This window comes from Pituophis catenifer, unplaced genomic scaffold (assembly GCF_029215685.1).
Source record: "Pituophis catenifer annectens isolate HBS135680 unplaced genomic scaffold, rPitCat1.0.hap2 SCAF_3, whole genome shotgun sequence".
In the NCBI taxonomy this organism is placed as follows: domain Eukaryota; kingdom Metazoa; phylum Chordata; class Lepidosauria; order Squamata; family Colubridae; genus Pituophis; species Pituophis catenifer.
Window position 1 is genome coordinate 206724414 of NW_027256883.1, and position 23568 is coordinate 206747981.

Here is a 23568-nt window from a genome sequence, read left to right on the forward strand (position 1 = left end):
GGCCTTTATGTGTATTTCTCTTTAGCCAGGTTCTTCCTACGTAAACCAAGATTTTTCAGGCAGCCAGCAAGCACCCTGCTGCCCATTGGGTCTCCCAATGGGTAGCAGGGTGCTTCTCAGTAGTGGATTTCACTTACCTTCGCTACTGGTTCGGAACTGAGAGTGCGTGCATGCACGTGCTCGCTTTGCTCGCATGTATACATACATACATACATACATACATACATACATACATACATACAAATATATGTATATCTATCTTTCTATATATATATACATATACATAGAATAGAATAGAATAGAATAGAATAGAATAGAATAGAATAGAATAGAATAGAATAGAATAGAATTTTTTATTGGCCAAGAGTGATTGGACACACAAGGAATTTGTCTTTGGTGCATATGCTCTCAGTGTACACAAAAGAAAAGATACGTTCATCAGTTTACTATAATGTGTGGGAAAGGTGGTACAAGTGGATGCATGATAAAATGAAAGAAAGACCTAAAGGTGTTAAATAATGGTTAAAAGTGATTTGAAATATCACCAAGTATTATTTATGTAAATAGTTAAAACACTGCACATCCGATACTAACTGAAAATGTCATTACACCTATGTCTTTTATGTTTCTGTTTGTATGTTTTTCTTTTTTGTTTGTTTGTAAAAAATCTCAATAAAGTTTCTCAAAAAAAAAAAAGATACGTTCATCAAGAATCATAATGTACAACACTTAATGATAGTTATAGGGTACAAATAAGCAATCAGGAAACAATGTCAATATAAATCGTAAGGATACAAGCAACAAAATTGCAGTCATACAGTCATAAGTGGAAGGAGAGGGTGGTAGGAATGATGAGAAGATTAATAGTAGTGCAGACATATATGTATATACATATATGTATATGTATATGTTACAAACTATTCTAATAATATGAGTTGCAGGTATATATACATACATATGTATATGTATATATAGATAGAGAAAGAGTTGGAGGGAGGGAGAGAGAGGGGGAGAGGGAGAATGATAAATGTAGAGATGTAGATAGATAGATAGATAGATAGATAGATAGATAGATAGATAGATAGATAGATAGATAGATACAGATAATAGATAGATGGTAGATAGAGAAAGAGACACACACACAAAGAGAGATGATACAGATAGAGAAACAGATTAACTGACAGACGGACATTGAATTGCCTTAATGAAATGATGCTAATATTTTAAAATTGGCCTTCTGAAGAATCTGGTAGGTGTGTCAGTTGTGTGCTAATTGTTAAGGAAGCAAGATTGGAGGCAGTAGTTTACATCAGAGAAATTATAAGACAAGTGATATGTTGGTCTATGGCTTTTTTAAAAAAAATCAAAATCAGAGGAGTCTAGTAGCACCTTTTCTGACTAATTTTATTAAACGGGCAGAAGCTTTCATGAATTACACTTCACTTCCTCTCCCTCTCCGTCCCCATCTCCCTTCCTCCTCCTCCCCTTCCCCTCTCCCCTCCTTCCCTCCTCCTCCTTCCCATTTTCCTCCTCGTCCTTCCTCTGCCCCTTCCCCTTCCCCAGGAGTGATATGCAAAACTCCTTCACTCCATTCTGAGTCTGGACCAGTTGCTGTCCTCCTTCAATTGTTCAGACTCTTCCAACTCTTCATGAGGCGATGGATGCCATTCACCAGAACTGTCTGTCTGTCAGCAATTGCCAGGCCTCATCTGATTCCAAGCAGTGCTTCAACTTGGAAGATGAGGCTCCTTTACTTTGAAATAGGATGACTCACGTTGGTCCTTCCACTTCACTCCACACTTGTGCAGAAGCTCTATTAGCATCTGGACCGAAGCAGGTGGCCATCCTGTCTCCACTTCAAGAGAGAAGGCTCCTTTCATTTGGCATCTCATTTCAAAGACCACTTCCACCGAAGACTGTCAGATCAAAACGCCACTTCAGAGCTTTGTCCAGCTGTACAGAGGAGCCAGTAATCCAGAGAAGTGGTGTGTTCTCTTCATTGTCCGTGGTCAGGCATAAACCATCCAGCCAACTCTTGAATACATAGCTTTGAATTCCTCCACTGAGAACTGGGTTGACCCTTCCAGCACTAGGATTCTATGATCTTCTATCTGTTGCCCTATTGAGCCGAGGTGGCTCAGTGGTTAGAGTGCTGTACTGCAGCTACTTCAGCTGACTGCTAGTTCAGCGGATCAAATCTCACTGGCTCAAGGTTGACTCAGCCTTCCATCCTTCTGAGGTGGGTAAAATGAGGACCCAGCAGCTACTTCAGCTGACTGCTAGTTCAGCGGATCAAATCTCACTGGCTCAAGGTTGACTCAGCCTTCCATCCTTCTGAGGTGGGTAAAATGAGGACCCAGCAGCTACTTCAGCTGACTGCTAGTTCAGCGGATCAAATCTCACTGGCTCAAGGTTGACTCAGCCTTCCATCCTTCTGAGGTGGGTAAAATGAGGACCCAGATTGTTGGGGGCAATATGCTATTTAGTATACTGTTGATTGTTGTAAGCCGCCCAGAGTCCTCGGAGAGTGGGCGGCATAGAAATATGATTAATAAAATAAAAAGAAATAAATAAAAATAAAAAATCTGGCTATTTATTTAAGTTTAAATTAGCCAAGATTCTGAAACCAGGAAGGTATGATAAATACTGCCAAGCACTGAGAGGAAACCAGTGTTAAGGGCTCCAGAAGTTGTCATTCTCAGCATGTCCTGGTTTTAACTGGATCAAAACAAAATCTTGTCTGAAGTTTTTTGGGGAAGTGATGGCCTAGTGGTTAAGATACTAGACTTGTCAACTGGAAGGTTGGCATTTTGAAACCAAAGTATTGCGGGTCAGGTAGGCTACCAATTCTTGCCCCAGTTCTTGTCAACTTAGCCGTTTGAAAGCATGCAAATGCAAGTAGGTAAATAGGTACCACTTTGGTGGGAAGGTGACAGCATTCCCTGCACGTCATGTAATTGTGCCGGCCATATGCTCATGAAAGCATCAATGCTGGCCCCCTTGGCTAGGAAACAAAGATGAGCATTGCCCTCCAAGAATCGGACACAATCAGACAGGAGAAAACTTTATCTTTACCTGCTGATCAGTTTGGACAATGCATAGCTAAAGGACCAGGGGCTTGTTTAATAATAAAACAACCTGATGTATTTCTAAAGAGCCGCAATGGCACAGTGGTTAGAGTGCAGTCCTGCAGGCTACTTCTGCTGATCACCAGCTGCCAGCAGTTTGGCAGATCGAATCTCACCAGGCTCCAGGTTGACTCAGTCTTCCATTATTTCGAGGTGGTAAAACGAGGACCCAGATTGTTGGGGGCAATAGGCTGACTCTGTAAACTGCTTAGAGAGGGCTGGAAAGCACCGTGAAGCGGTATATAAGTCTAAGTGCTACTGCTATTGCTAAAGCATCAGAATGTGAATTGACACAATGGTGTCCATGCTTTCTCCACCTATATATTTCCTTTTTTTAAAAAAAAATCACACTCTTAACATTGTGTGTACTTTCAGCATTCCTAACCCCCGGTTCACAAGATTTTAGTGTTCCTTCACGAAAATTCACAAGTTTGGTGCAAATCTCTGAAATCCTCGAAAATTCAATAAACTTGTAAAGATCTCAACCATTTGATCCAAAGATCAGAGAAAAGTAAAGTCCTACACTTAGGCAAGAAAAACCAAACGTACACATATAGACTGGGTGAAACCAGGCTTAATGGCAGTGACTGTGAGAGGGATCTTGGAATCTCAGTGGACAACCAGCTAAATACGAGCCAGCAGTGTGCGGCAGCACCCAAAAAAGGCAATGCAATCCTAAATTGCATTAACAGAGGGATACAATCAAGATCAAGTGAGATACTAATACCACTCTATAAAGCCTTAGTAAGACCACACCTAGAGTACTGCATCCAGTTTTGGTCACCGCACTATGAAAAAGAAGTTGAGACTCTAGAAAGAGTGCAGAGAAGAGCAACCAAGATGATTAGGGGACTGGAGGTTAAAACAAATGATGAACAGTTGCAGGAACTGGGCATGGCTAGTCTAGTGAAAGAAGGACCAGGAGCAGTGGTGGGTTCCTCCCAGTTCGGCCCGGTTCTCCTGAGCCAGTAGCGGTGACAATATGACGTCACCGAACTGGTTCTGCCCCCCCGCCCCCCGCATGTTATTCTTACCTTTTATTTGGCCCCACCCCCAATCTATTGCTGCCTCCTGAGTCCCAGCTGATGGGTAGAGGGAAAAAAACTGTTTAAACTCTTGCCGCGGGGCTTCAAAGGGCCGCCCTACAGCTGATCAGTGTTAAAAGAATACAAATGAGTAGACAGTGCCTGCAAAAATAAATGGGTAGATCGGTACAGCTCTACAAGAGTTAAAAGCCTGGTAGTCCAGTACCTCTGCTAAATCCTAAAGAATTGTCACATGACCATCAAGCCACGCCACAAAATAAGCCACGCCCACAGAACCAGTAGTAAAAAATTTTAGAACCCACCCCTGACCAGGGGAGATATGATAGCAGTCTTCCAACATTTGAGGGGCTGCCACAGAGGAGGAGGTCAAGCTATTTTCCAAAGCACCTGAAGGCCATTCAAGGAATAATGGATGGAAATTGATCAAGGAGAGATTCAACCTGGGAATAAGGAGAAATTTTCTGGCAGTGAGAACAATCAACCAGTGGAACAGAAGTTGCCTTCAGAAGTTGTGGGAGCTTCACCATTGGAAGCTTTGAAGAAGAGACTGGACTGCCATCTGTTCAGAAATGGTAGGTCTCCTGCTTGGGCAGGAGGGTTGGACTAGATGACCTACAAGGTCCCTTCCAACTCTGTTAATCTGTAAAGTTTTCCCAGCTGAGTTTTGAAAGACCATGAGAATGTTGCAATGGTCATAAGTGTGAAAAATGGTCATAATTCACTTTTTTCCAGTGCTGTTGTACCTTCGAATGGTCACTAAATGAACTGTTGTAAGTCAAGGACTACCTAAACCTGTATGGTGATGTTTTGTCAAAATCAACCCACCGCCCTGAAGCATTTGAGGAGGTTCTACTTTTTCCTTAATGAAAAACAGATCAGGAAAGATTGTGTGCAAGAGAAGAGGGGGTGGGGATGGGGCGCTGCAGTGTCATCGCATTTTGCAGCTGGCAAGCAAATTTCAAATAAAAAGACTTTTGAAAATATCGCCTTCATTCAAAACTCCAATAAAAACTATCCATCCATTAATTCCAATTAATGACACGACAGTGTTTCTGCTAATGTTGGTAGTAATTCTTGGCTAATGGATGATTTTTTTGAACAGAGCTTTCCAGAATTAATTTACGGCTTTGACGTGGGTGGAACCAAGCACAAGGATGGAAGGCTGAGTCAACCTTGAGCTCCAAAGTGATCGAACTCCAGGCTGTGGGCAGAGTTAGCCTGCAGTACTCCATTCTAACCACTATGCCAACAGGGCTCTTATCATATAAAGCAGCCTTTCCCAATCTAGTAACCTTCAGATGTCCTGGATCTGGGTTTACTCGCAGGGCCTTTTTGAGGCTGGTAAGCTTGAGCTCGAGTAGGTAAGCTAGAGCATGAGCTACCCCTTCTGGATTCAGGGGTCGGCAACCCGCGGCTCTGGAGCTGCATGTGGCTCTTTCATCCCTCTGCTGCGGCTCCCTGTCGCCGATCAACTCCACAATTGATAGGGCTTTCGGTTAGGACAGGTAGAGGAAAAAGGATGCCGCTCTAGGAGGAGACTCTATGGTGGGGGAACCAGACTTCCAGTTGGCTCCAGAATTGAACGGGGGGCTTCCAGTTAGGACCTTTGTGGCTCTTTGAGTGTTTAAGGTTGCCGACCACTGTTCTAGTCCAACCCTCTGCTCAGGCAGGAAACCCTATACCAGTGATGGCGAACCTTTTTGCCATCGTGTGCCAGGATGGGGGGAGAAGATCATGTATGCACCCGCCCCCACGCATGCATGTGCAACCCCCCCTGTTCCCCCTCCCCTATGCTCCTGGCATGCGATGGCCTGTTTTTCTCTCTCTCCAAGCTCCAGAGCCTTTCTAGGAGCTTGGGGAGGGTAAAAATGGCCTTCCTCACCCCCCAAGAGGCCCTCTGAAGGCAGGAAATGGGCTGTTTGTCAACTTCTGGTCCAAATGGCCCATTTCTTGCCTCCGGAGGGCCTCCAGGGGTGGGGGAAGGCCATTTTCACCCTCCCCAAGCTCCTGGAAAGGCTCTGGAGCCTGAGGAGAGAGAAGAAAAACGGGCCTTCCCCACCCACCCCGAGACCCTCCAGAGGCAGGAAACAGGCTGTTTCCTTACTTCCAGTGGGCCCAGAAGGCCCTAAAATCAGCTGGCCGGTGCATGCATGCGCGTTGGAGCTGAGCTTGCATGCCCTCTGATATGGCTATGTGTGCCATCACGGCCCTACACCATTTCAGACAAATGGTTGTCCAATTTCTTGTTAAAATTTTCCAGTGTTGGAGAATTCACAACTTCTGGAGCCAAGTTGTTCCACTGGTTAATTGTTCTAACTGTCAGGAAATTGCTCCTTAATTCCAGGTTGCTTTTCTCCTTGATTAGTTTCCATCCATTGCTTCTTGTCCTGCCTTCAGGTGCTTTCGAGAATAGGTTGACCCATCCTCTTTTTTCGTGGCAGTCCCTGAAATATTGGAAGACTTCTATCCTTTCGCCCCTAGCCCTTCTTTTCACTAGATTCCCTGGTCCTCGTTGATTACTCCTGATTTATTTAAACCTGCTATCTACCTAGACAGAAAAGTCTTTTGAAGCCACGTGTATCAGGAAAGACCTGGTGTGAATCAGCTCTTTTTTTTCCCAAGCAAGTGGACAGTTGAGGTTGACTTCCAGTCAAGTAGCACAAGCCCGGGATGTGTTTCATCCTTCCAGCTGACAGCCAGAGACGGTTAAAGTCAACACAAATCGTTTTCCAGATCACACAGTCTCCTAACCTGTCATTTTCTAAATGGCTTTATTATAGGCTTTGCTGAGCCCTTCAAGAGGCCGTAAGAGCTATTCTCTTTCCTGTTTCTCCCCGTAAATCGGGGAAACAGATTGCTGCCAACAGTGAAATTCTGCAAAGGAGACAAATGCTTGGCAGGAGGAAAGGAGAGAGACGTGGGCTTTTGTATGAATGCAGGTAGTCCTCGACTTACAACCACAACTTTATTTACCGTATTTTTCAGAGTATAAGACACACTTTTTTCCCCGTTAAAAGAGGGTGAAAATTTGGGTGTGTCTTATACACCAAATGTAGCCCCGCCCACCCACCAGCCCCCACCCTTTGGCCTCTGCCTCCCAACAATTTGCCTCCTTGCAGCAAACAGCAAACAGCCTGTTTCAGCTTCAGCACAGCCTGTTTAGCACAAGCAGCTGATTGTCAGTTGGATCGGCCTCCTGACCATCAGCTGTTTCAGGCTGCAGGGATTGCGATTGCATATTGCCGAGCACCCCATTTGCTGCAAGGAGGCAAATTGCTGGGAGGCAGAGGCAGATTTTTTTTCTTGTGCTAATCAGACTGTGCTGAAAATGAAACTGAAACAGGCTGTTTGCTATTTGCTGCAAGGAGGCAAATTGCTGGGAGGCAGATTTTTTTTTTCTTGTTTTCCTCCCCAAAAATGGTAGGTGCGCCTTATAGTCCAGAGTGTCTTACACTCCAAAAAATATGGTATTTATTCTGTCATGGTTATGTAGGGTATTATTGGAGGTGGTGACCCTTTGAGAGCTTTTATGCAATGAAATTTCATTTTAATGTGTGCTGATTAGTGTGCATTCAAAGTGACAATCAAGTTATTCTTATTCTTATAACGGAGTCCAAAATTTCTATGGATAAGTGAGGCAGTTGTTACGTGAATTTTGCCTCGTTTTATTATCTTTCTTGCCATGGTTGTTAAGTGAATCGCTGCAGTTGTTCAGTTAGTAACACGGTTGTAAAGTGGATCTGGATTCCCAAAGTCATTTTGCTTGTCAGAAGCTCACAAATGAAATCAGATGGCCCAGGGACACTGCAACTATGATAAATATGAGCCAGTGATCGTGAGTGTGAAAAAATCGCTTTTTTCAGTGCCGTTGTAACTTCGAATGGTCACTAAACGTACTGTTGTAACTCCAGGACTACCTGTATACCAGTGGTGAAATGCTACCGGTTCACTCCGATTCGGGCGAACCAGTAGTAAAAAAAAGCTACCGGTTAGTCTGAACTAGTATTTCCGATGATCAGCTGTGCCGCGGTTTATATTTAGCGAAGCTAAATCGCCAAGTTAGTCATAGGCAGTGGTGGGATTCTACCGGTTCGGACTGGTTCGGGTGAACCGGTAGCTCCGACGATCACCAGTTCATCCCAATGATCAGATGGGCCCACCCACCCACCTGCGTTATTTTCCTACCTTTATCTCCTCAGCTGATTCGTGCGGCAGAGCCGATTGCTGCACGAATCAGCTGTATTACTCCTCTGAAGAAACCAGGAAGTGAAGATTTCTTCAAACTGTGCACACGCACACAGCGAAGTGCGTGATCACCGAACCGGTTGTTAAACTGGGAAGATCCCACCACTGGTCATAGAGTTATAAGCTGTACAGTCTCAAATGGAAGTGTTCTGCCCCAGCTACGGACCCCAAAGAACGCAGCACACACAAAGTCCATACAAACCTTAGTTTACTAATTAAGGACTACTAATGAGTTTGTCTTAGTAGTTGTTCGAACGCAAGTACAGTTTAAATCCGTCTTTTCTGAACAAGGGCTTCATTAACTAACTTCATTAACAGCTGACAAGAATCCAAAGAATAATAACTCAATTCTGAAGCACAGTATTTCAGATAACCGTAATCTTACTGTGGTTGGCAGAATGCCCAGAAGCAATTTGCAGGAAAACTGACAAGAAAGAAGCAAGAGCCGATCAGATGTTTCTGGAATCAAGACGCAAAGGAATATGAACGAAGTTGTTTCCTGCAAATTGCCTCAGTCGTTGTCTTTCCTTAAATAGGCTAGGGGAGTGGCCAATTATCCCCAAGCCTTACTCTCGAGGAGACCTCCTCCTGAGGAACCATTCCTGCCTTTTGGCAGCTCTGCGCGCCCGTGCATTGAGAAGAGGCTCCTCCTCTTCTTCCTCTTCACTTATGGGAGCTTCTGGAGGTTCTGAAGGCCCTGGCTGAATCCCCACCTTTGGCACCACATCTTCTCCAGCCTCCTCATTGTCTGACTCGAGTGCCAGCTGCACAGGCTGCTGGCGCAGCACCACACCAGCCTCCTTGCTGTCGGAATCAGCTACTAGCTGCACAGGGCGCGTACGGGCCACAACAGTGAGGGGGTGGGGTCCTTGATGCTCTCAGAGCTTGGTTTGCACTGATGATTTTACCTAGTTTGGGTAATAAAACGTCTGCAAGAAAAGCAACCAAGCTCAGAGAGCACCAAGGACCCCTCATTTCAACCCTGAGCTACAGATATTCTCCTTTATCGATTCTCAGATGGCTTCAGGCCCAGAATTATGGTAAGTTGAAGTTCCAGTATCCTACAAAATTCAAATTATACAGTTTTTCACTTTTAGGGTGGGGGAGCTGCAAGTCAACATTTGGCCAAACGTTGTGCATCGAACTAGCTTCAGGAATTATGCCAACAAAGCATGAATTAGACTCTTTTGGAATTAATACTAATTTTGATTATGAGTTGCTTAAAATAAGTGATGGATGTCAGGCATTAAATTATTGTGATCTTAATAAATGTGCAGTGCCTGGTGGTTTCTTTTTCTTTCTTTCTTTCTTTCTTTTTTTTTTTTTTTGAACCTTGCTTGCACACTCTGCATATAGCAGCAATATTTCCATTTTTCACCTCCGAGTGTGTGTTATTAAAATTAATAGTACGAGATCAACTATTTGACAAGTACACTTCAGAATCACTGGAACTGTACTGATGCTTGGAAAAATCAATCAGTCAAAAAAAGAGAGAGAGAGAGAGAGAGAGAGAGAGAGAGACAGAGAGACAGAGAGAGAGAGAGATCTTAGAAGATTTTTTTTTTCCTTTCCAGGATGATATTTCCTTTTAATTAAGGTAGAATCTAACAAAAACACTTTATAAATGAGGTTCCCTACCTTTGCAGTCAATGGGATCTAGCATTGTGGTGGTCAACTCCGAATCTAAACAGGGTGGAATGCAGGGCTGAAATGCTCCCGGTTCAGACTGGATTGCCCAATCCGGTAGCGATGGAGGCGGGTGGTTCGGAGAACCGGTAGCAAAAATTCCTTCCCCCACCCCATTGCCCAGCTGAGCCGCGCAATCATCAGAGGCTATTTTTTTAATTTTTAAAAGCATTTTTTCTACAACCTCTTTAGCCGAAAAAATGCTTTTAAAAGTAAAAAAAAAAAGCTGCTGATGATCGCGCTGATAATCGCGCGGCTCATCTGGGATCGTCAGAGGCTTAAAAAAAAAAAAAAAAACACCTCTGCCAATCAGGTAACTCAGCTGGGATCGTCAGAGGTTTTAAAAGCATATTTTTTACAACCTCTTCAGCCGAAAAATAGTTTTAAAAGTAAAAAAAAAAAAGTTGGCCATGCCCACTCAGTCATATTACACCCCCCCCCACACACACACACACAACCACGCTCACAGAACTGATAGTAACAAATTTTACATTTCACCACTGGTGGAATGACTGAGACAAGGGAGAATCAGTGTTCGGACACATAAAAGGGAACCATGGGGATAGTTAGTTTGCAACTCTTTCCCATTGCTGCAGAACCAGAAATGATGTTGCAATTGCCTGAAGTTCTTTTAAAATTCAGGAAAAGCTCCTGATGCCGAGATCTGTACAGGTGGTCCTTGACTTAAAACCTTTGGTTTAACAACCATTGATGCAGGACATGACCAGGCTGAAGGAAGGAAGGGTCAAATGCGTCATCAGTCACGAGTCCCTTTGTGCCCACAAATGATCTAAGTGCAGCCTCAGGGATTATAAGCAAGGCAATTGGAATAAGATGTTCCAGAAGCTTCCAAAAACTGGTGTTTTGATTAAGGGTTACACTAGCAAAGTTGGAAGGGATCTTGGAGGTCTCTATGGTAGGGGAACTGGACTTCTGGTCAGCAGAGAAAAAAGGAAACCACCCTAGGAGGAAACTCTATGGTGGGGGAACTGAACTTCCAGTTGGCTCCAGAATTGAATGGGGAGCTTCCGGTTAGGAGCTTTGTGGCTCTTTGTGTATTTAAGGTTGCTGACCATTGTTCTAGTCCAAAGCCATGCTCAGGCAGAAAACCCTTTCAGACAAAAGGTTGTCCAATCTCTTCTTAAAAATTTCCAGTGTTGGAGTATCCACAACTTCTAGAGCCGTGATGGTGAACCTATCCCACTCGTCCCTTCTAGAATTTGTGGATACTCCAACACTGGAAATTGGTGTGCATGCATGTGCCAGGAAGATGATCTTCCGGTTTCCGGCACATGGATCCGCACTGGCCTGCTGGTCTTCGCACACGCATGCGTGCCAGAAATCGGAAGACCAGGTGGACGGTGTGCATGCATGAGCTGGAAACCGGAAGATCATCTTCCCGGCATGCACATGTACACTGGCCAGTTGCTCTTCCAGTTTCCGGCACGTGCGCACACACACGTGCGCCCATTTCAGCACTCGGTGCTGAAAAGGTTCGCCAACACTGTTCTAGAGGCAAGCCGTTCCACTGACTAATTGTCCTGTCAGAAATTTCTCTTTAGTTCTAAGTTGCTTCTCTCCTTGATTAGTTTCCACCCATTATCTTGCCCTCAGGTGCTGTTGTGGTCCGCCAGCAGCCTGCGGAGCTGGCAGCGGAGTCAGACAGTGATGAGGCTGAGGAAGAACATGGGCCAGTCCTGGAGGCTGGGGAAGGCCCGGATGAGGGCTCTGCGTCAGAGGCAGAGATGGGGCCAGGGCCATCGGGGAGTGAGATGCGGACTCCAGAGCCTCCAGAGCTGATAGGAGTGAGGCAGAGGAACAGGAGGAGCCTGTTCCTAATGCACACATGAGAAGAGCTGCCAGAAGACAAGAGCAGCTCAAGCAAAGAGGACAACTCGGGAGTAGGGCCAAGAGATGATTGGCCCCTCCCATAAGGCTTAAAACAGACTAGCAATGGCATTTGGGCTTTGCCGGAAAACAACGTTGGTAGCTTTGTCTTCTTCTTCTTCTTCTTCGTCTACGTCTTGTATTTATTTTTGTACCTGGGACTTCTGAACGTTTGCCAAGAAAGGCCTTTGGCAGTTTGCCTAATTGGACCAAGGCAGGGGTGGGTTCTAAAATTTTTTACTACCGGTTCTGTGGACGTGGCTTATTTTGTGGGCGTGGCTTGATGGTCATGTGACAATTCTTTAGGATTTAGCAGAGGTACTGGTCTACCAGGCTTTTAACTGCTTGCAGAGCTGTACCGATCTACCCATTTATTTTTGCAGGCAGTGATCTACTCATGTATTTTTGCAGGCACCGGTCTACTCATTTGTTTTCTTTTAACACTGATCAGCTGTAGGGTGTCCCTTTGAAGCCCCGTGGCAAGAGTTTAAACAGTTTTTTCCCCTCTAGCCATCAGCTGGGACTCAGGAGGCAGCAATAGATTGGGGGTGGGGCGAAATAAAAGGTAAGAATAACGCGGGGGGTGGGGGTGGGGGCGGGGGGGCAGAACCGGTTCGGTGAGGTCATATCATCACCGCTACCGGCTCGGGAGAACCGAGCCGAACCGGGAGGAACCCACCACTGGACCAAGGTTTGCAATAGGATTGAGGAATTTGTGTTGGGAGGAATTTGCTTTAATTTAGTTGAACGATGCTGGGAAAGAAGTAATTCTCCGCTGTTCGAATAAAGTTTGTTTGTTTTTTCACAGACTGATTTTCCTACTACTTACTTGGGCCTGGGTCACAACAGGTGCTTTGAAGAATAGGTTGTCCCCCTCTTCTTTGTGGCAGCCCCTCAAATATTGGAAGTCTGCTATCATGTCTCCCCTAGTCCTTCTTTTCATAAAACTAGACATACCCAATTCCTGCAGCCGTTCTTAATACGTTTTAGCCTCCAGCCCTCCAATCACCATTGTTGCTCTTCTCTGCACTCTTTCTGGAGTCACCACATCTTTTTTACATCGTGGAGACCAAAACTGGATGCATTATTCCAAGTGTGGTCTTACAAGGGAAAACCTTTCTGATTTTCTTTATTCAGGGAAAGTTATTCAGAAAATATATTTGGGAGTCTCCTTTGACTTAATGTTTGAGGTCTGATGTTATTTCTTTGCTAAAATGCAAAAAGGAGAGATGTTCTGGTCCAAGGTCAGGAGGCAAGATTCCTGCGTCACTGTAGAATTTTAGGCCCAGTAAATTTTCCCGCCAGCTGAATTCTGACAGTCTATTGTAAACATTGCTAAAAACCTGCACCCATCATCTCTTTTCCAACAATAGTGGTCACAAGTCAGATATAACACATGATTTTCTCAACCGGTTTTCATTCTTTGGAAGAAGCACAGCGTTCAGAACGTTACATAAAAAAAATATTTTCTGTGTGTGATGAATATGCATGAATGCACACTCACAGGCACTTATATTAATTTGCTATCAAAGAAAAGCAGAGAAATAGATCAACACCTGGGTACAGAAAGACTTTTTAAAAAAAAAACAAAACAAATTGCTTTATTTTATTTCAAGATGAATGCATCTGTCAGACGCAAAAAAACGGGAGCCAGCATAAAGTTTAAAAAACACTCTGAGTTTATTCCATGCTATCTGTACACAAGTATATGATCGGTTAATGGCCATTGCAAATTGGCACCTGATAAGAATCTATGGACTTCAAGAAAGGCTGGACTTGGGTCTTTTTTAGAGCAGTGGTGGGTTCTTCCTGGTTCGTCCCAGTTCAGGCCAACCGGTAGTGGCAGCGGCGGGAGGCTCCACCCATTGCCCAGATGTCATTAAAAATGATCTGCGCAGAAGCACCGTGTGCTCGCAAAGAAAGCAAGCGCACCCACGTGGTACACATAGCGAACCGGTAATGCTGGATTTTGAAACCCACTACTGTTTTAGAGGTGTAGGGACTCCAGACTAATGATACATTTGGCCCTGCCCTCAGGCTCAGCCTGGTCATCTCCTACAATGTCCCATTTTTCTGATCCACTAAAAAATGTTTGAGGATGTTTGTGGAGCCTTCCTTCCTTCCTTCCTTCCTTCCTTCCTTCCTTCCTTCCTTCCTTCCTTCCTTCCTTCCTTCTTTCCTTCTTTCCTTCCTCCCTCCCTCCCTCCCTCCCTCTCTTTCTTTCTTATTTTCCTTCCTTCCTTCCTTCCTTCCTTCCCCATCTCACTATACAGAGTGACTCTGGGCAGCTTACAATGTCATAAAAGCATATATATAAAAGCATTAAAATTAACAATAGTTAAATAAAGGTTAATTAAACCGAGAGCACGGATGGTACAGAAGTGGTCTTTTGTCTCTCATTAGTTTCCTAGCTTTTTTGGTGTCTCTTTTCAATGGTGTGTAAATGTGGTTTATCTCTATGTGTTCGTTGATAGCTGATTGGTCTGAATGCCAATCTTCCAGAAAGTCCCCAACATTTTTGGATTTGGCTTGGTTTCGGATGCTCACATTCCCAGTTGAAACTACGGTTGAGTCTGTTCATGTCTTGTGAGATCAAGGTGTTTTCATTGTGTCTTCTGAGTGCTAATTGGTGTTTATGGATGTGCTCTGCTAGTCTTCTGAAACAATCAACAACATCTTCAAAGGAAAAAAAAAATCACAGGGGAAGAAGAAAAAAAAAACAGCATACTACCATTCCCGGGCATTCTCATTAGCAGAGGAAACAACAGCAAATTAGAAATGTATGTCTATCAAAAGACACACACACACACACTAACCGAGTGTTCCCCTACCAAAGTAGCAATCCAACCTCCCATAAGAGGAGCTGTGTAAGAACATATGCATTTTACACCAAAAATACTAGAGAATTCCTATAAGCTTGGACATTCAGACAACTCAGCCATCAAAAGACTCATAGAGATAAATGACATTTGCACATCATTCAAAAGGGTTAGTATTTATTTATTTATTTATTTATTTATTTATTTATTTATTTAGATTTCTATTGCAGCCTATTCTCCCATGGCGACTCAACGTTGCAAGCCGCCCAGAATCACTTAACAGTGAGATAGACGACCTACGCATTTAACAAATAAATATACATACTCTTGTATGGCAGTGAGCCTTGGACCCTTTACGCACGGCAGGAGAGACAGTTGAACACCTTTCATGTGCGTTGTCTCCGATGTATCCTTGGCATTACCTGGCATGACAAAGGTCCAAATAGCGCAGTCTTGGAACATGCTGGAATTTCTAGCATGTATACACTATTGAAACAGCGACGTCTACACTGGCTGGGGCATGTCGTGAGAATGGCTGATGGTCGGATTCCGCAAGATCTCCTGTATGGAGAATTAGTGCAGGGAAAGAGCCTCAGAGGGAGACCACAGCTGCGATATAAGGATATCTGCAAGAGGGATCTAAAGGCCCTGGGAATGGACATTAACAACTGGGAAACCTTGACCTCCGATCGTTCAGCTTGGAGGCTAAAGACGCAGCATGGCCTTCTCCAATTCGAAGAGACACTTGTTCGGCAGGCCGAGGCAAAGAGGCAGTCCCGGAACCAGTGAAATCTGGGGGCTGGGCAGGGGACAGAATGTATCTGCCCTCAGTGTGGAAGGGATTGCCACTCTCGAATTGGCCTTTTTAGTCACACCAGATGCTGTTTTAGGACCTCTTTCCAGAACACGATATCATAGTCTTTTGAGACTGAAGGTTGCCAATGATTTTTTTTTTTTTTTTTTAAAGCAGAGCATGGGAAGGAACCTGCTCTCCTGATTCTAAACACCAGCGAGGTATCTGAGATAAGCAAAATTACAATAAACCGAGATGCACTTAGGTACTTCCGTCATGTCGGAACGAACATCCGGCACTAAGCGGACAGTCAAAGGGGACTGAACATCTCTTTACGATTATCCTTCCATCAAGATTACTGGGGGAAGGTTGAGTGTCAAGGGAGTTGTTAAGTACCAAAAAGATTTTATGAGCGTGAAATCTGTACCCAGTAATTCATTTGTAAGATGTAATATTAGGCCGTCATGCCGAGATGTGATGGCTCTTGCTGTCAGGCTTCCGAAGTCTCCTCTCTAAATATAGGCCTCACTAGGCTTCTCTCACAGGGAATTTAATGAAATGGCTTCGAGAAACGGACTCCCACCAGGTGTTGTTTTCCAGGAAAAGAGATGTGAATTCAACAATTTCACAAGTCATTAAAGCTATTCAGAAGCAAAATACAAATACAAAAATGAAAGGACGGGGACTCTGGGTACACTCGATCGAGCTATACCTTCATGGCTGGCTCAGGAATTCTAGGAGTTGAAGTCCACAAGTCATAAAAGGGCCATAGTTGCCCACCCCTGGATTAAGACATGGCCCTCAGGATATGATAGGATTAGCCCTCTATCCATCTCACCACATGGCACCTGGGAAGATTACATCACCCAGAAAGGCTCAACCAAGCTCAGGACTCAAAAACACAGCCTATAGAGTTGCCCCTGCATGGCCCCATGGGAGTCTGACAACCAATCAGAATACAAGCTCAAATTCAAAAGCCCAGAGAGGTTATAAAACTCAGGCACTCTCAGCATCTCTTCCCTTTTTTTTCTTCACCCAACATCATCAAGGCATGTGATCCTGTCCATCATTAAAAACCATCATTCCAAGCAGCCACCATGTTTCCAGTGTCCTTTTCCCCACTTGGAACTGAACCCAGATGGACATTTCTTCTTCAACTTCCAGAATTCCCCCAGCCAGCCATGCTGATGCATTTTTTTTCTACTCTGCCCTTTGACTTTCAAACCAATGACATTGATACTCAGGAAGACTTGAAAAAAACGAAGGTCTAAATTAGCCCTGGAGTCCATAGATATATATGGCCATTAGGAAGGGTTATGGATTCTTCTCTGATGAGGATTCAGGAGATGGGGGTGAACAGAGGGGGTCAGCCTATATAACCTTGAAGTGTAAACTTGCAGAGCTATAGGACTATTTCTATCTCATCAGGCTCTGTAAAGATTAACGTGCATTGATTCTAGAATAAACAATTAAGACACAGAGAGAAGGTAGGCTGAACTTTCAGGGTCAAAAAGCCGAATAGATTTCCTCCCTGCCATCCCACTGTTTTAAATCTACAGCAAATTCTTCCCGAAATTTAGCAAAGGTGTAAGGGAGGGCGATGTGGGTGAAATTCAATCAATCGCCTCTCGCCTTGACTACTGCAATGCTCTTTACATGGGGCTCCCCTTGAAGAGCACCCGGAGGCTCCAACTGGTCCAGAATGCAGCAGCGCGGGTAGTGACGGGAGCAACATGGCGCTCCCATGTAACACCGCTCCTGCGCGAGCTGCACTGGCTCCCAGTGGTCTTCCGGGTGCGCTTCAAGGTGTTGGTTATCACCTTTAAAGCGCTCCATGGCATCGGGCCTAGTTATCTTCGAGACCGCCTGCCGCTACCGACGACCTCCCATCGTCCCGTGCGCTCCCACAGAGAGGGCCTCCTCAGGGTGCCATCAGCCAATCAATGTAGGCTGGTGACCCCCGGGGGAGGGCCTTCTCTGTGGGGGCACCTACCCTCTGGAATCAGTTGCCCCCAGAGATAAGGAGAATCCAAGACCTCAGTGCCTTCCGCCGTGCCCTTAAAACTCACTTTTTCCAGCAAGCCGGGCTGGCTTAAGAAGAAATTTTAAATGTTTTAATTGGTTTGTATTTTTAATTTTAGGCCAAATTTATATATATTTTAATTGTTTTTTAATATTTGTATTCCATGTTTTTTAATTCTGGCTGTACACCGCCCTGAGTCCTCAGGGAGGAGGGCGGTATATAAATTTAAAAATCAGTCAGTCAATCAATCAGTCAATCAATCAATCAATCAGAATAAAGCAGAATAAACCTGCGAGGGACCTTTGAGGTCTTCTAGTCCCACCCCCTGCTTAAGAGAGGGGTGTCTTTTCATTGAGGTCCACATCAGGGTTGTGTTTGACCTCGGGGGGGGGGCATGGCTGGGGTGGGCGTGGCCAGCTCAACGTCACTCATGTCGGGGGTGCCTGTGGTGGTCTGAGTGCTCTGCCAGAGAAAATGGGCTCCTGAGCTCCGTTTTCACCTGCGACTGCCTCTTGCAACCCTCTGACAGTGAAAACAGAGCTCAGGAGGGCCACCCGTGGCCCTTGTGAGCTCCGTTTTTGCTGGCAGAGGCACCGTGGGCTGGTCCTTCGCTGTTTCCAGGGTGACCCCACAGGCCAAATCTAAGCATCCCACAGGCCGAATCCGGGCCCTGGGCTTTGAGTTTGACACCCCTGCCTTAAAACAAGTGGCTGTCCAGTCTCTTCTTAAAAACCTCCAGTGATGAAGCACCTACAATTTCTGAAGGCAAGCCTTTCCACTGATTCATTGTCCTGACTGTTAGGAAATTTCTCCTCAATTCCAGGTTGCTTCTTTCCTTGATTAGTTTCCATCCATTGTTTCTTGTCCGGCCTTCTGGTGCTTTGGAAAATAAGTTGACCCCTTTTCTTTCTGGCAGCCCCTCAAATGCTGGAAGACTGCTATCATGTCTCCCCTGGTCCTTCTCTTCACTAGACTGGTCATACCTAGTTCTTATTTTATCTGGACTCTGTTGTTGTTGTTAGTCACTAAGTCATGTCCGACCCATCATGACCCCATGGACAACATTCCTCCAGGCCTTCCTGTCCTCTACCATCCCCCGGAGTCCATTTAAGCTTACTACTTCAGTGACTCCATCCATCTCATTCTCTGCTGTCCCCTTCTTCTTTTGCCCTCAATCGTTCCCAGCAATAGGCTCTTCTCCAGTGAGTCCTTCCTTCTCATTAGTATTTGAGTTTCATCTTCAGGATCTGGCCTTCTAAAGAGCAGTCAGGGTTGATCTCCTCTAGGACTGACCGGTTTGATCACCTTGCAGTCCAAGGGACTTGCAGGAGTCTTCTCCAGCACCAGAATTCAAAGGCCTCAATTCTTTGGCGCTCAGCCTCTGGACTAGCCATACCCAATTCTCACAACCGTTCTTCATATGTTTTAGTCTCCAGGCCACTTCCCACTTCTTCCCACTTCCATTTCTTTTCAATTCCCCAGTGAGGGCTCCTAAACAGGAGTGGGTTCTACTTACAGTTCGCAACGGGATTGTGCATGCACATGGGCAGATCGCCGATGATGTCATTCGGGGCGATGGGCGGGGCCTCCTGCCAGTTTTACTACCAGTTCTTGCGAACCGGTCCGAACCAGGGGCAACCCACCACTGCTCCTAAAACTTGCACAGAGAGCAAACAGATTGATGGAAAACATCTCCTAACCTTCAGAGGAATCTCCTGACTTTCAAGTTTAAATACCTCTCTAAGTAAACACCACCAGAGCCTCGGCTGCTGCTGCAGTATATTCTAATCCTGCAAGCATCTCTTGCTGTTGCCCAGGGTATCCCTGCAAAACGCTTCTACAGAGAAGTACATTTATTAAAGTCCTAATGGAATTAGACTACTCTCACCAAGAAGCCAGATGGTGGCTTTTCCCCCCCCTTCTTTTTCTTTTTTTAATTTTTTTTAAAAAAGAAGGTTATTAGTTAATGCAATCTGGTGTTTTAAAAGTTTTGAGGAGAAATTAAAAGTGGGGCACATTAATTTTTTTTTAATATAAAGAAATAGCTTTTTAACACCCTGGTCTTCATTTTCCCCCCTCTCTTTCCCTTCCTGTGGAATGTTTTGGTTTATTTACTGATTGGATTTTCGGCCCTTTCTTTTTAATCCACCGACAGTTACTCAAGGCGGCAATGGGCAAAATAAAAACCGTGATTATAACTCGATAAAAACATAATTAAAATACAATTAAACTCATAACACTAAAAAACAAAAGAAATGTTCCCGATTTGTTTATTTAATGTAATTATATCAAGCATGAGATGCCTAAGGCCATTAGGTTAAGAGCAATTTCCATTGGAAGCCAATAATAGGGCTCGACTCTCCCCTTTCTCACTCCCACAACAAATCAAGTTATTCCAGTTTTCTGGTTCCTGAAACGATTCTTCCAGATTCTGGCTGCACATGCTTGTGCAGCAGCTGCCAAAAAAGTCAACACAGTTCTGGGCTGCATAAACAGAGGGATAGAATCAAGATCATGTGAAGTATTAATACCACTTTATAATGCCTTGGTGAGGCCACACTTGGAATACTGCATCTAATTTTGGTTGCCACAGTGTAAAAAAGATGTGGAGACTCTAGAAAGAGTGCAGAGAAGAGCAACAAAGATGATTAGGGGACTGGAGGCTAAAACATATGAAGAATGGTTGCAGGAACTGGGTATGTCTAATTTAATGAAAACATAATTAAAGGGGAGACATCATAGCAGTCTTCCAATATCTCAGGGGTTGCCACAAAGAAGAGGGAGTCAAGCTATTCTCCAAAGCACCTGAGGGTAGGACAAGAAGCAATGGGTGGAAACTCATCAAGGAAAGAAGCAACTTAGAACTAAGGAGAAATTTCCTGACAGTCAGAACAATTAATCAGTGGAACAACTTGCCTCCAAAAGTTGTGAATGCTCCAACATTGGAAATTTTTAAGAAGATGTTGGATAACCATTTGTCTGATGTGGGGTAGGATTTCCTGCCTGGGCAGGGGGTTGGACTAGAAGACCTCCAAGGTCCCTTCCAACTCTGTTATTCTATTCTATTCTATTTTATTCTATTCTATTCTATTCTATTCTATTCTATTCTATTCTATTCTATTCTATTCTATTCTATTCTATTCTATTTATGACCATTGCAGGAACCCCTGGTTACATGAATGCCATTTGCATACTTCCCAATCTGCTTGTGACAGAGTTAATAGAGACTGCTGAAGTAAAATCATAGGTCATGATTGTGTGATATTACATAAGGTAAGTTGTTTTGAGATGGGGATCCCAATAGGCCATTTGTTTCTGTTCTGGTTCCATTCATCAATAAATGGACCCTCTTTCTAATCAGCCTCCATCCTCCATTTTGTCTCCAGTGCCTTTCTCCCAGCTTGGAACTGAACCAGATGGATATTTCTCCCAACACCTTCCATATTCTTCTGCCTGGAAGAAATTTAAAAGGATTATCCCAAAGATATTTTTTTCCAAAAGGTGACTGGACTTTCTTGTTGTTGTTGTTGTTGTTGTTTTCCTTTGAAAATGTTTTGTTTCTCATCCAAGAACCCTTTTTCAGTTCGAACTGGCTTCTGGGGAATGGAAGGATTTATATTCTTTGCAGCCATCTGGTTGTTTGCACTCCGAGGTTTCGTCCTTAGCCCTCTGAGACTGATTGAGGCCTCATGGGGAGGTTATCTGTATCAGAGGTGGGTTTCAGCAGGTTCTGACCAGTTCTGGAGAACCGGTAGCGGAAATTTTGAGTAGTTCGGAGAACTGGTAGTAAAAATTCTGACTGGCCCCACTCCCATCTATTCTCTGCCTCCCAAGTCCCAGCTGATCGGGAGGAAATGGGGATTTTGCAGTATCCTTCCCCTGCCATGCCCACCAAGCCACGCCCACCAAGCCACACCCACAGAACCGGTAGTAAAAAATTTTGAAATCCACCACTGATCTGTATCCTCAGGGTCACTTGAATCAGAGTGTAAACCAGGGGTGGGCTCCTGGGGGTTCGGCAGGGTTTGGGCGATCCTCTAGCCAAGGATCACCAGGGTTCGGCGAACCCCCAAATGCCACCCCTGGGGTTCATCGTTCCATATAAGTGCAGGGGCCGTGTAGCGAGTCTGGGAGGGCAAAAAACGGGCCTACCGGAGGTTCTGGTAGTCCAGAAACAGGCCTGTTTCTGGCTTCCGGAGGGCCTCTGGACCCCGGGGGAAGCTGTTTTCACCCTCCGGTAGGCTCTAGGAAAGCCTCTGGAGCCTGGGGAGGGTGAAAAATCCCCCCCTCCATTATGGTGCAGGCAGCTGACTAGGCCACACCTACCATAGCCACGCCCACTCAACAACAGGGCAGCGAACCCATTGCTAAAGGATCTGAAGCCCACCCCTGGTGTAAACAGGTGTGTGGAACCTTCTTGGGACTGTTGAAAGGACTGCGTTGGAAACAGAAGATAGGTGGTGTTGTATCCCTCCCCCTCTGTTGAAGGAGGGCTGCTCATGCAGATGGACTGCTGAATCCTGTCCTGATGAGTTTTTTCTCCTGCAATGTGCCATGAGTTTGTGAAGTGGTTGTTTTGTTTCCCCAATGTACAGGTCTGCACATGTCTTGCACTGCATATACCACATTACACCGTTTGTGTCCTGGTGTTTTGTCCTTCGCGTGGGAAAAATACCTTTGAGGCTATCATGACCTGGATGATTTGAGAATCTCCATAGACATCTAAAAGGGTTTGATTTTGATTGGAATAGTAATGTTGATACAATATTTTTGAAAGCTTAATCTTATAGGAGTGTCAAGATTTCATTTTATTTATACATACCACACACACAAAAAGATGCTAACTTCTTAATGCTTTGGCACGTTCTTTGACAATCTAAGAATGGCTATTGCCATGCAATTTTCCTCCTTAAATCACGTTAGAAGAAAATACGTATTATGTGGCACGAATTCAAATCAAAAGAATTTATTTGAGCATTTACATTGTTTCAGCTAATAACATTTAGCTTTTATTTAACTGCAAGTACAAGTGGTTTTATGATATGATTGCAGTAATTTTACAATCAGATAAGACAGCATTATTATCCCCACATAATGGATGGTAGAGAGGGGAGGATTGGAGATAGAATAATTTGCTTTACAGAAATATTAAAAGATAATAGCAACCTTGATGATACCAGCTTGGTGTAGGGGTGAGGGCACCAGGCTAGAAACTGGGAGACTGAATTCTAGTATCGCTTTATGCACAAAATCAGCTTGATGGAAAACCATTTCTGAAACCTTGCCAAGAAAACTGCAGGGACTTCTTCAGGAAGTGATCAGGAGTCTGTTGGAAGAAATGTCAATTTGGGTTCAGTTCCAAGTGGGGAGAAAGACACTGGAAACATGGAGACTGCTTGGAAAGATGGTTTTATGGTGGACAGGACCACATGGTTTTGAGGTCCTGGGCAAAAAAACACAAAGGTGTGTGTGTGAGAGAGATTTATACCCTCTGTTGGGCTTTGAATTTGAGCTTTTATTCTGATTGGTTGTCAGACTCCCATGGGGCCAAGGAGGGGTAACTTTGTAGGTTGTCTTTTCAATCCCAGGCTTGGTTGAGCCTTGCTGAGTGATGCAATCTCCCCAGGTGCCATGTGGTGAATTCTGTTGCTAGATGGGCAGAAGGCTAATCCTACCTTTGTTGGATCTTGGGTGAGGGCATCTGCTTATGATTAGACCTAGCTATCTCTTTATCTCTTAAGTGCTGACATTTGCTGTGGGCTATTGAGAAGGACGGGGGGGCTATTAAAAGTGAGTCTGCTTCCTGCCTAAAATACATGTTTCTCCATTTCTCATCCAGGGAGATATAATATTCTGCCTTTTTAATATTTCCTAGAATATTTCGTTCTTCTAGGAGAGGGGTGGGTGCTAATTTTCTACAAGTTAAAGTGGAGGAGGAAAG